We start from the raw sequence: 14,283 nt of genomic DNA on the forward strand, positions 1-14,283 counted from the left end.
AAAATTTAGGAGGGGGGTGTATTTATAACAAATGGGGGGTAGGTTTAGCAGTTTTTCGCCCCGGTTTCAACCGCGCGGCCGGAATTAAACTATTCCGAACGCTGGACGTGCTAAGTGGCCGTGTTGTGTAGACATCCGGAGACGAGAGGGGAACGGGCGGCGCGGCAACGAATTTAAAAACACCGACAGACGTCCGACGGTAGCCCAAATACGGTGCCGCTACGGTCGACCGTTCGGGTACCAAACGGTCTCCGATCGCGACGAAATTTGACAGGCGGCCTGGCTATATTAAAATAAGACCGCACGTCAAATCCCAACCCGATCAGAGAAAGTTTTAAACGCACTTTAAAAACAGGGTTTCGACGGTGCCGCGGGCGCGTGCGTCTGCGGTCGGGCTCAGAACGGGCAACGACAAGAACCGGCAACTACTAACGGATGCAAGTTTTGAAAACTGGCGGCAACGGAGATGCCGATGCAATGCAGATGATGCGCATGATGCGATGATGATGCGGCAACTGAAAATACCCACACGACGAAAACGGAAAGAAAAGGAGAAGCTTCTGGAACGTCGGCATCGGCTGCCACATTGAGAGAACCTCGAGTATTCTTTCTCTTGCATTTCAAAGATCAATTATTCCTCCTTTATCCTTTGTGGTGGTGTTATAGCGTTCTTGTTAGTGGAGGAGTCTCGAAGAGAATATATTTCAAGAATGAGATATTTAAACCCACCAATTCTTTGATCATGAGATATGTTCAACCCATGATTTCTTCATTGATCTATCTTGGTTTAGATTTCACCTAAAGCTTTTTCTAAGGATTGCGGCTATTATGGTGATTATCATTGACCCAAGTTCTCAATATATCCTCTTGGTGAAAGAAGTTCTGCATATCTTGTTGCTCCCTAGCAATCTTTGTTTCTGTTAGTGGCTGGTTGTCACCTCATTATTTGGAAATGGTTTCCATAAGCCCACAACAAGCTTATTTATTTCGTTGTTGGTTTTCCAAAAACTCCGTTCAATTCTTCTTGCAAGGATGCTTGCCAAATTCAGTTGTGGTAGAAGTTTTTATTTTCTTCTCCATTATTTCTTCCCAATGATCTAGTTTCTATTTTCTTGTTCCGGAGTTGTTGTGATGTTTCTCTCTTTTATCCATTATCTAGTTTTGTCAAGATCGTGTTCTTTCCTTTCTTATTCATTTAATCGGAGTGTTGTGTTTTCTTTTATGTTCTTTCGTAGCTTATTAATTTAGTTGGTTTGTTGTGAATCTTGTCAAGATCTTTCCATCTTATGAAATTTTGCCTCAATTTCCTACCAAAGTGCTACCGAAATTTCTATTGAATACTTGCTTGTTCCTCATGTCATTCTTCATCTCTTTGCAACCTTTAAGGATTCATTGGTTTCACTCGTTTGTCGAAGAAGCAACAAAGTTTTACCTCTTCCTTTTTCTGTTCCTCTTCCCCTTTCATTCTTAGATCTCGGTCGAGATCTCTTGTTAGTGTAGGAGAGTTGTAACAGACTGAGACCGACGCTCCAGAAGATTCCCCTTTTATTACGTTGCTGCCGTGTGATTAGATTGTTTGTCGCACTCATCATCGCATCATGCGCATCATATGCATTGCATCAGCACTCCGTTGCCGCCCGTTTTCGAAACTTGCATCCGTTATTAGTTGTCGGTTCTCCCCATTTCCGCCGTTGACCGTTTCAAGGCCAACCATAGACACACGCGCCCGTGGCATCGTTAAAAATACTGTTTTTTTAACGTGTGTATAAAACATTCTTCGATTAGGTTGAAACTTGGCGTGTGGTTTTATTTTAATGTAGGTAGACCGTTTGTCAAATTTCATCGCAATCGAAGTTCGTTTGATACCCGAACCGTTAAACCTATAGCGACACTATAGGCGGTCAAACGTGAGACGTTTCGGTGTTTTAAACTCTGTCGTCGGGTTCCCGTTTTCCCTCTCATCTCCGCCTAGGCTCTCTGCACAGTGCACCGACCTGCACGCAACCTAGTTCGAAACCTTCCGGAACCCGAAACCTATGGGTGTAACCCTTGAATCCGGGTCAACCCCGTTTTACCGTAAATCATCATCGGATGGTCGAGACCTAGCTGAATCTGCTATTTATATACGAATGTAGACCTATCCTAACCCTAATCCAATTAGTCTCACTCGCCCGCCGCCACCCACATCTGGTCTCCTCCTTGATTTCACCTCCTGTCCAATCCCGTGGAACCTCCTCGCCACACGTCTCCAGCCGCCGCCCTCGGACGCGCTCGCAAGAGGCCGCGAGCGACAACACCAGCAACAGCTCCGCGCGAAGCCCCTGCGCCAAGGACCTCCCCGACCTTGACCTCGACCTCGCCCGCAGCAGCCATCCCGTGCCCGAGCACCCATCCATCCATCAATATGCCACGAGCCAACCACCACCGCCTCCACCTCACTCGTGGACACGTCCAACTGCTCCCAGTTGAGACGCCGCCGCCGCAAGCCCGCCGACGTTTTCCTGTCGTCGTTGTTTCCGCACGGGAGAAGGAGCGCCTTGCCCGCCCTGGATCTGGCGACCCCAAGCTCTGCTTAGGCCCAGAGCCGGCTCTATATTTTTCGGGGCCCTAGGGCGAAATTCAAAAATAGGCCCTTAGGAAAATAAATAAATATGTGCGCATTTATAGATATACAAACGTAAAATATTAAAATTTAAATGTAAGCATACATTCTTATTTAGAGACGTTTATAAATAATTCATAAGCGCTTAAGTTATGTCATATCACGACAAAAGAAATAAAAGAGTAGCGACATATAACAAATAATATTCTCTGCTAGTTTGATTATCTCAAATAAGAACCAAGTTCTTATGAGTTCATCGACAACAATGTAGTCAGATCAATCAGGGCCTAAGATCAACTGAATTAAAAGGACTAGGACACTAGGCAAATATATACACAGACATGCAGTATTTAAATTACCTTGAGCGAATGGGCGCAGGGATCAGGGCATTGTTATTTGTTAATCACCAGGCTTGATCACGTGTTGCAGTGTTGGACGATCTCCAGTTCTCCACCAGGCCTGATCTCCACTACAGAAAGTATATACAAACTGCAGATACATATATACCAGTTCTCCTCTTTCTCCGTCAGGGTCGGATGTGCCCGCCGGAGTGCCGGAGGTGCAACCGCGCATGCCCAGGCGCATCGATGCAGGCAGGCGGCCGAGGCAAGGCGACGAACGAACAGGCAGGGATGGATCGATGCCTTCTCCTCTCCCGAAGTCCCGATCAGATATTTTTCTCTTTCAATCAGATACCTTTTATCATCCCATATAACAACAAAAGTATACTTACACGTATGCGGTGATGGGCCCCTCCGAAACATGGGCCCTTGGGCGTTGCCCATGTTCGCCTAGGGCCAGAGCCGGCCCTGCTGAGGCCCTGCCTCCGGCCACTGGCGGCGAGCAGAGCCGTCGGAACGCCTCGCCGTCACCATGTTGCTGGTGCACTGCAGGGAGCATCCATGGCTGCCCGAGCTTCAAGTGCACGCAGCCATCGAAGCCCCGACCAGCGCACAGCCCCATCACCCGAGCTCAACCATGCAAGCACTCATGGAGGCGCGCGTCCCAGTGTCTCCTCTCCCTCGTCGGTGTGCAACACGCCACCTCCTTCAAGCTCACCGCTGCCCTGCTTCTCCTCCCTGCTCCCCCTCCCATTCCTTTCCTCTCTTTTCCATCTCTCTTAGCGCTCTCTCTCTACATGGATAGGAGATGCCATGGTGCCACCTATAGGAGCTCCTGTTCGTGGTTGTTGAAGTTTCTCTGGTCGTAATTCTAGTCGTCGTACACGTACCTCCAGGACTCCACCCCAATGCCGATGCCACCTCCTCATCGATCCAGGAGGAACAGAGACATGGTCGCCGGCCTTGTTATCTCCCTGCTGTAAGCAAGTTCCTCCCGATCTGCAGCTCTGTTTTTATCCTTAATCTGTGTGGTATGTGAAGGTCTTAGAATATCCATCATGCATATACGCGACCATCTGTAGTAGCCCGAGTGGTTAGTGCCATCTCGATCAATCCAAAAGATCCACGAATCGAGTCCCCACGGAAGCATATTTGGGGTCGGGGGTTCTAATCCCACGCACCCCTGTACTTTCATATTGAGCAAAACCCATACCTTGTATTAATTGCGTCGTAGCTCAGTGGGTTGCTAGAGTCTCACTCGCCTAGGAGGTTCTCGGTTCGAGTCCCACCCACCTCAATACTATTTTTGCATGCATTTGGCATTCATGTCATAATATCTTGTGTTGCACGTATCTTTTAACCGTAGCTCCGTTCAAATGTTCCATGTGTTAACCGACTAGGTTGACGTGTAGAATCACATGCTTCACCTCTTGCCATGTTAACAATTTTTTAAAATTGTCGTGTATCTAAATGGGGGTGAACTAAATAATTCGAATGTGGAGTTTCGTCAATATGCAACTCGTTGCATATTGAGCTTCACTTAATGTGTAGTGTTTGTTTGTTGTCAATTGCCATGCCATGCCTTGCATAATTATATGGACATGCATCATATTAGGTTGTGCACCATATCGTGCATGTCTCGTGGTGAATATTGTGTGTTGATTCTAGTTTCCGGTTTGCCTTCTCTCGATAGAGTTCCGAGCCGCTTCGGAGTGTGAGGATCCGTTCGACTATGTCGGTTCATATGCTTTACGGATTTGTTCTTATTCCAAGCAGGATCACACGCAAGATGATCATTTCCCTAGATACCATTACTATCATTGCCATGCTAGTTATCTCGTTTATTTCGCTATGTCTCGCTGCCTACCACGTGTTAAATAAGCCTCCCAACATTGCCATGAAAACCTCTAACCTTTTCCACAACCCAGCAAACCACTGTTTGGCTATGTTGCCGCTTGCTTAGCCTTTTGATAGCGTTGCTATTTGCAGGTGCAGTTTCTTCCATGTACAACATGGGTTCCTTGTTATATCGCCATATTATTGCTAATTAATTTAATGCACCTATATACTTGGTAAAAGGTGGAAGGCTTGGCCTTCTAGCCTGGTGTTTCGTTCCACCTTTGTCGCCTTAGTTTTCGCTACACGTGTTATGTTCCATAAATGAGCGCTCCTAACATGCTTGGGGTTGTTACGGGACCCCCTTGACTTTTGTTTTGGGATAAAATTTGTCTCGCAAGGCCCAACATTGGTACTATATTTGCCCAACATAATAATACTAAAAAATATAGGGCGTCATGAATTCGAGGAGTAATTCAACATAATACACGGGGGCCAGTGTTGATTGTGCTCGTCCAAAATAGAGCACTTTGCGGGGCCATCCGGGGCAACTCCGGGGATTTCTATCCGGCCTTCGTACGCGTAGCTTATCCGTCGTGTCTTGACAACGAGATACGCGGCTTCTATCGGGATCATCGACACGCCACGCAGCCTTGGTGGACTTGTTTTACCTTTCTCGAGCGTCTCGTGCGTGGGATTTCGAGGATACTTTGGGCTATCTTTGTTGGAAATATGCCCTAGAGGCAATAATAAATTAGTTATTATTATATTTCTTTGTTCATGATAATCGTTTATTATCCATGCTATAATTGTATTGATTGGAAACACAGTGCATGTGTGGATACATAGACAAAACACTGTCCCTAGTAAGCCTCTAGTTGACTAGCTCGTTGATCAAAGATGGAAAAGGTTTCCTGACCATAGGCAAGTGTTGTCACTTGATAACGGGATCACATCATTAGGAGAATCATGTGATGGACTAGACCCAAACTAATAGACGTAGCATGTTGATCGTGTCATTTTGTTGTTAGTGTTTTCTGCGTGTCAAGTATTTGTTCCTATGACCATGAGATCATATAACTCACTGATACCGGAGGAATGCTTTGTGTGTATCAAACGCCGCAACGTAACTGGGTGACTATAAAGATGCTCTACAGGTATCTCCGAAGGTTTTCGTTGAGTTAGTATGGATCAAGACTGGGATTTGTCACTCCGTATGACGGAGAGGTATCTCGGGGCCCACTCGGTAATACAACATCACACACAAGCCTTGCAAGCAATGTGACTTAGTGTAAGTTGCAGGATCTTGTATTACGGAACGAGTAAAGAGACTTGCCGGTAAACGAGATTGAAATAGGTATGCGGATACTGACGATCGAATCTCAGGCAAGTAACATACCGAAGGACAAAGGGAATGACATACGGGATTATATGAATCCTTGCACTGAGGTTCAAACGATAAGATCTTCGTAGAATATGTAGGATCCAATATGGGCATCCAGGTCCCGCTATTGGATATTGACCGAGGAGTCTCTCGGGTCATGTCTACATAGTTCTCGAACCCGCAGGGTCTGCACACTTAAGGTTCGACGTTGTTTTATGCGTATTTGAGTTATATGGTTGGTTACCGAATGTTGTTCGGAGTCCCAGATGAGATCACGGACGTCACGAGAGTTTCTGGAATGGTCCGAAAACGAAGATTGATATATAGGATGACCTCATTTGGTTACCGGAAGGTTTTCGTGCATTACCGAAAAAGTTTCGGGCTCATCGGTAGTGTACTGGGAGTGCTGGGAGGGGTGCCGGGGACCATCGGGAGGGGTGTCACGCCCCAAGGGGTCTCATGGGCTATGGGAAGAAATAAACCAGCCCCTAGTGGGCTGGAATAAGTTCCCACTAAGGCCCATAAGGTTTGAGAAGGAAAAAACACAAGGTGGAAAGAGTTTCCAAGTGGGAAGGTGGAATCCTAATCCAAGTAGGATTGGAGTAGGACTCCTCCACCTCCAATTTCGGCCAAACCTTTAGGTTTTGAGGCTGCCTCCTCCCCTCCCTCCCTCCTATATATAGTGGGGTTTTAGGACTGATTTGAGACAACTTTTGCCACGGCAGCCCGACCACATACCTCCACGGTTTTACCTCTAGATCGCGTTTTTGCGGAGCTCGGCGGAGCCCTGCTTAGATTAGATCACCACCAACCTCCGGAGCGCCGTCACGCTGTCGGAGAACTCATCTACCTCTCCATCTCTCTTGCTGGATCAAGAAGGCCGAGATCATCGTCGAGTTGTACGTGTGCTGAACGCGGAGGTGTCGTCCGTTCGGCACTAGATCGTGGGACGGATCGCGGGACGGTTCGTGGGACAGGTTCGCGGGGCGGATCGAAGGACGTGAGGACGTTCCACTACATCAACCGCGTTCACTAACGCTTCTGCTGTGCGATCTACAAGGGTACGTAGATCGGGAATCCCCTCTCGTAGATGGACATCACCATGATAGGTCTTCGTGCGCGTAGGAAAATTTTTGTTTCCCATGCGACGTTCCCCAACAATCTTGAGGTTGATGTTTTCCAGTAGGAACCCGAGAAGATCACGGGTTTTCCCTGGTCAAGGTCATTTTGGCGCAGTGTGTGGTAGTTTGCGATGGACTAGTTGGAGCACCCGTGCAGGGTTAGATCTTTCAGAAAGTCATGCCCGCGGTTATGTGGCAAACTTGGAAACTTATTTGACATCCGGTTCTAGATAACTTGAAGTAAACTTAATTAAAACTTGCCAACTGAGTGCGTAACCATGATTGTCTCTTCATGTGAGTTCTGTATCCAGAAGAGGACACGATGGGGTTATGTCTGACATAAGTAGGTGTTCACAATCATTCTTTTGATCATCAGTAGTTCACGTCCGCTATGCGTAGATCATCACCATCTTTTATTCTTGTACTCGTAAGTTAGGCACAGCAAATAAATGCTTAGTCGCTTGCTGCAGCCTCACCACTTAACCATACCTCACCCATTAAGTTTTGCAAGTTTTGATACCTTTGGAAATAAGATTGTTGAGTCCCACTAGCTCACACGTTACCACAACAAAGTTGCAGGTACAGGTAAAGTGTTACTTTGACGTGAGCGCGATGATTATTCTATTTGGAGTTTCTTCTTCTTCATCGATCTAGGATGGGCTCTAGGTCGGCGGTCTGGGATAGCAAGGATGGACGTCGTTCTTTTATCGTTTGTTTTCGTCCGTAGTCGGACCCTGCTCTTCTACATGGTGACTGTATATTGATGTATTGATTTTATCTAGATGTAGCTTGTGGCGAGTGTAAGCCAACTTCTTATACTCATATTTTCAGTACATGTATTTGTAACGATATTCATTCTTGCGAAACGAGGAGATGCGCTTCTATCCCTGTCGAGGCCCTCGCTCCAAAATAAGGATAGGATCGCATCTTGGGCGTTACAGTAGCTCACCACGCCCCACAGCCCATGGGCATCAAGGTTCGCCTCCATCTTGATCCCCCACGAGGTGTAGCCCATTAGTGTCAGCGGCAGGATCTGCATCGACCCCGATGCGCCGCCGCCGCCGTACGGAACCAACGACATGGCTACCGGCGCTCACTCCTCAACCGAAGCTCTAATACCAATTGTTGGCGCAAAAATGGAACCGCATCGCTCTGGCGATCCCCGAAGACACTACCGGCAAGGAAAACGAGGGAGGGGACACTAAGGTTTGCTGGCGCACGGCGCCCCGCCGCACGAGCAGCTGTTTTCTGTTTCTCCACAGCATGAAGTGTGTCACCTCACGTGTTACAACGTCCGTGTGGGGCTTCATATACCCGGGGCGCTTCACGGCACGCACCCACATCCCGGTCCATGTTGAACGCATGGTCCACGCTTACTCTGCCCGCACCCACGAGGCGCACGCATGTGCCTGGATCACGACAAGCCCTCGATAGACCAACTCAATGCACCCGTACTTCTCGCTAACAACCTACACTCGTGAGGCTACCCTACGCAAGCATGCCTAACACACGCACACCTACACTCGACGCGCACATACTCACCCGAGTCCCGCCGTGGCTCGGACCCGACGCGCCCAATGCGCGCACGCGCACGCGACCGAGCCCCACCGCAGCTTATTCCCAACAAGGATGATCTCCGCCGCAACATCGCAAGGAACCAGCAAGGTCACGATGGTTTCGCTTGCTCATGCGACCTGCCCCCCAGATCCGCGTCCTCATTTTCGACTGATGCCGGATGATGCGTGGCAGCTGCTAAACCCTCCATGGACATGGAGAAATTCGGTGCCTTCCATACAACACCTAGAATACAAGCGAGCAATGTTGAGCTGTGAGCTGCTACGTCTGTATCCCTACCTGTCCACGGTTCTTCATGTCTTGGATCAACAACATGTAAGAGCACTTGTTCGTCCCCTACAAAGTTGTTGATGGAATTAGCAATCTAAAGCCACCTTAATACAGTGAAAACATCGACGCACGCCATAGTTTCCATTGTATCAAGCTCTTTTGGTCGCAGCAGACAACTGCGTCTGGTGCCATGGAATCGCCTCAGAGAAGAGCAGTGTCAGCGTTCAGTATCACCTTCCCTGGACGCAGCAAGATCCATCCCCTAATCCCATGTTTTAGAGCTCCGCCATCACCAGAAGCAAACCGATATTCATAGATAAACTCCAGGCCAGAAGCATACAGTTAACAAGTCAAACAGTAACATTAAACGGACACATTTTCTAGTTGTTTGATAAGGGGACCGCCCGGTACGGAGAATTTCATAGTACGGACTGGTTGTGTCAAGCCCAGCTAGGACATTTTGCCACGAGGCCCTTTTCAGTTATAAACCTAAATGATAACACATATCTACACTTCGGTCACATGCATTGATCTTCGCCTATTACATTTTGCATGAATTTTGAAAGAATTTGTTAAAATTTCGGTGTCACGTAGCCATAGCGTGTTGTCTGAACTTTAGAGCGCTCGCTCACACGACCCACATCGTACAGTTGTTAGTCGCGCCGTGTAGGCGAACCAGTTTCTACCCATACAGTCACCATCTAGTTCGCATACATGTAGTTAAACTGCTCGTCTCCCACACTAACACTGGCACGGTGCTAGATGGTAGCTATAGTTATGCGTATGTGGCAACTAGGTAATTACGCATGGTAATTATGGTTAACCATACATGACAATTATGATTGAATCATACGTGACAACTAATTAATCACATATAACAACTATTGTTTAAACACATGTGGCAAGTAGTTAACCACACATGACAATTATGATTTGATTACACGCAACAACTACCGTTAATTAGGCATGGCAACCATAATGAACAAAAATAAAGAAGTTGCCATACTTTACAACTAGAGTTGTCATCCCAGATAATTAAAATTGTCATTCCCGGATATCTAAAGTTACCACCCTCCGGGTAACTAAAGTTGATGCATCAGGACGTGTGGACAGATTTTACTTCATGCCACACGCATGAGTAAAAATCAATTATAGTTATTGAAGATGTGGCATGAAGTAGTTGTGTCTATAAGTATGGACAATTCGATGAGCTATCTTCTGAATATGCCACACACAGTATGTAGATGAATATCTAATATGGCACAGATGTAATGAATATTGGAAACCATTAAATATAGCGAGAATATAACTTGGATATCCGTCCAGGTGTCTTGCTAATCATTGTCCATTGACCGACGAAGATACAAATCTACATCTCCTTTTTCGTAAAAGATAACAGAAGCAAACTGTATTGGACCACTAGGTTTTATTTATCAGCAAATATGTTGAGGCACAAGCATGAACGTGAACTCATGCTTACTTTTACAAATAGAAACATAAGAACGTATTCTTTATCTTTTTACAAATGAACATGAAACGCGGATAAAATGTACGCGGAGAGGCGACGGAGGAGGCGCTGCTGCTCCTTCGCATGCCGGGCGGCCTTGGCAGCGGCAGTCTCCTTCTTCAAGGCGACGTGCTCGAACGCTTTGAGACCGAGGCGGAGCGCCTTCACGGTCTTGCGCCGAAGGCGTCACGCGCCCGTTTCTGCCGTGGTCCGCGTTCGCCGCATGACCTTGCGGACGGAGCGCGTCCGCTGGCGGGAAGAGCAGGGGGGCGCCTAAACGGTCGCTCGTGCCAGACCGCCTTCGCCCCGACTCCGGCATGCGCATCCGCTCTGGAGCCGCGACACGAGTACCCACCGTTGCCTAGGTGGTGCGCACGCCAGAGGGGAAGGGAAGGCGCTCGCGTTTCGGATCTGGAGCGTCGAGGAGCGGGACGGGCGGTCGCGACCCGCATTCCATCGGCTGAAGGTGAAGGAGCTCGCGGTGGACGCGAGGGAGCTCGAGTGTCCAAGCACGAGCACTCGATGACGATGCGTAGGGCGAGCGTGTCGGATCTACATCCGCTGTCCTCCTCTTTGACGAGACCGTCCCAATCGATGGGATCGGCTTGTTGTCGGAGCAATCACCGGAGTTGACCATGGCGAGGTGAGGGTAGGGTTTGGAAGGAAGCAGGGGAGCCGAGAGGAAGGAGAAGATGAGTATGGATTGAGGTTTGACTTCTTTTTTTAACATATGTAACCTTTATTAAATCTGGATGTTCATAGGGATACAAATTATATCCGACGTAGATAGAAGTCACGGATGACGATTCCAGAGACAAAGAAACCGCTGCTTTTCAAGATCATGCGCTTCGGCATTAAACTTTCTATTCTCATGTACAAAACGAATATCATGAAAGGAACTGGATCGATGGTTTATCTCACTGATAATTGAAGTGTGGTGGCATGGCACTTCCGAGCCAATCATGAAGATCACGACAACACAATCTAAAACCATACAGATAGAGTTCAGGTTAAGATCTTTCGCCAGAGCTAGGGCTTCATTGCATGCGTGCGCTTCCAAAAAAGGCGGATCCGTAAGGCCATCAAAGGCTGTTGCTGAAGCTCCCAGTAAGGCTCCTACACGATCATGGCATATCACACGTGTAGCACCCCGCCTACCACACCTGGACACACCACCATCCGCATTGAGCTTAGCACCCAAATCGATTGGTGGAAGCCAGTCAGAATTTGATGTGCTTGTCCTCGTGCTGGCGACAGTTGCATGAAGATCCTTCGGCTTTAGGTCCTTCTTTTCTGCTCGCGAGAATTGCTCATAGCCAGGCAGTTAAGGTCCTCCAAAAACTTTGTGATGGAGGTCGAGGTGCTCAGAGGGCTTTCGTACTAATCATCATGTATAGCACGCCATCGCGCCCACTAGATGGCCCACATCGTTATCAGAATTTGAACATCTTCCTTCTCTCGTAGGGTGTCCAAAAGCCAAAACATCCATAATCTAGCATCTTCGATTCGGTTTGAGATCATAACCTCTGTCAATTCCTCGTCGACCAGAGCCCAAACACACTGAGACATGTTACATTCAAATAAAGAGTGTCTCCGCGTATCAACCGTCGCATGACAAATAGAACAAGCCAGCATGTCTGTCATCTTTCTGTGGTTCCTAACCTCTCCAGTTGGAATGGATGACTTGGCTAGCCGCCAAGCGAAGACTTTGATTTTTGACGGGATGCTTAAGTTCCACAGTTTGCCCCAAGATTTCTTGTCCGCCTCGCACTCAGGGTGCCCGGGGACATGCTCCAACCAGTCCGTGCGCTGCTGCTTTGTAGAAGCCAGCAAACGGTATGCAGACCGTACTGAGAATGTGCCTCTCCTATCATAATGCTAGGCCCAAAAATCAGCTTGAACTCGAGTGCTCAAGGGGATATTCAGAATTGTCCTTGTCCATTGCGTAAAAATGCTCATCCAAGATCTGAATATTCCAGCAAGCAGAGGTGTGATCGATCAACTCTGACACTTGCTCCGGCGGGTTCGGGGTCTTTCTGCATACCGGCCTTAGCTTATGGTCTCGCGGTATCGAATTATCATGCAAGATACTTATCTCACTCCCCGTCCCTATCCTCTTGATGATACCCAGCTTAAGAGTGTCCCGCCCTTCGTGGATAGAACGCCAGACGTGTGACGGGTTACCCCCAACTCGGCCTCCAAAAAAGAATAGTTAAGGTAATATACCGCCTTCAGTATCCGAGCACTTGGGGATTCAGGTTCTTACAATAAGCGCTAGGCTTGACGAGCAAGCAAGGCTAAGTTAAACACCTCGATGTCGCAAAAGCCCATGCCGCCCATGAACTTTGGTTGCGTCATGACTTCCCATGAGACCCATGCAGTTTTCCTTTCTCCCTTCTTGGATCCCCACAAAAACTTCCAAAGCAGGTTGTTAATGTGTTGGCACAAACCGCGCGGTAGCTTGAAGCACGCCATTGAATAAGTTGGTATCGCCTGCACCACTGATTTGATAAAAACTTCTTTGCCACCAAGCGAAAGGGCCTTTTCCATCCATCCTTGAACCTGTTCCCATATCCTGTCCTTTAGGTACTTAAATGATCCCTTATTAGCTCTGCCAACATCCAAAGGGAGTCATAGATACTTCTCTGACAGTTGTTCATTTTGAACATCCAAAACTTGCATGACATCCTTCCTCAAGTCCTCAGAGCACCCCTTGCTGAAGAAGATTGACGCTTGTCTCTATTAATACGTTGTCCCGAGGCATCACAATATCTCTAAAGCAATGCATTTACCCTCCCAACCATCTCGGGTGTAGCATCAAAAAAGAGCAAATTGTCATCAGCAAAAAGGAGATGATTAACACATGGTGCACCTAGGGCTACGTGAATGCCATGGATCCTCTCCTCTGGGGCAAAAGCTTTCAGCAAGGAAAAGAGGCCTTCTGGATTGAGGTTTGACTAGGGTTTGTTGGATGGGATATGGGTTTTGTGGGGATGGCGCGGGCCCTAGCGGGCTGAGCCTACAGGGTTGACATGTCGGGACGTTTCCTTATCTGCCTCATATATGAGCCGGATATGGGGTTACCGCTTAGTCCGATTGTTTGGGCGGATTTGGGGGTCCGGTTATAGATGCTCTTAGTTTCATCAAAAGAAAGTTAACCACATTTAGGGGTGTGATCTTAAACACTCGTAATGTTGCCACATTATGGATGGATGCAATTAAAGGGGGTCCACCTTTTTTTACTCGATTCCTATGTTGTATAGCATAACATCAATGTGGTATAATTTTGGCGTGATGCAGGGGGAAGGGTTTCTTTAGAAGAAACCTGCACCCTCCGCTATTTAAAGAGTGGCAAGATATGATAAATGTGGTTGGATCCTGGTATTTATCACAAGAACCCGATCAGATTGTCTGGACGCTGGGAAAAAGGAAACAATTTACAACCAAATCAATTTATGAACATGTGGAAAGAAACTTGTGTCGATGTGATTATAGATGGATTTGGAAAGCAAAAATTTCCAATGAAAATTTAATTTTTTTTGTGGCAATTGTTTGAGGATGCAATCCTAACCAGAGATGTTATGAGTAGATGTAAATGGATGGGAACTCCTAAATGCTCTTTTTGTGCTCACACGAAAACCTCTCAA

Source organism: Hordeum vulgare, chromosome 2H, assembly GCF_904849725.1.
Source record: "Hordeum vulgare subsp. vulgare chromosome 2H, MorexV3_pseudomolecules_assembly, whole genome shotgun sequence".
Classification (NCBI taxonomy): domain Eukaryota; kingdom Viridiplantae; phylum Streptophyta; class Magnoliopsida; order Poales; family Poaceae; genus Hordeum; species Hordeum vulgare.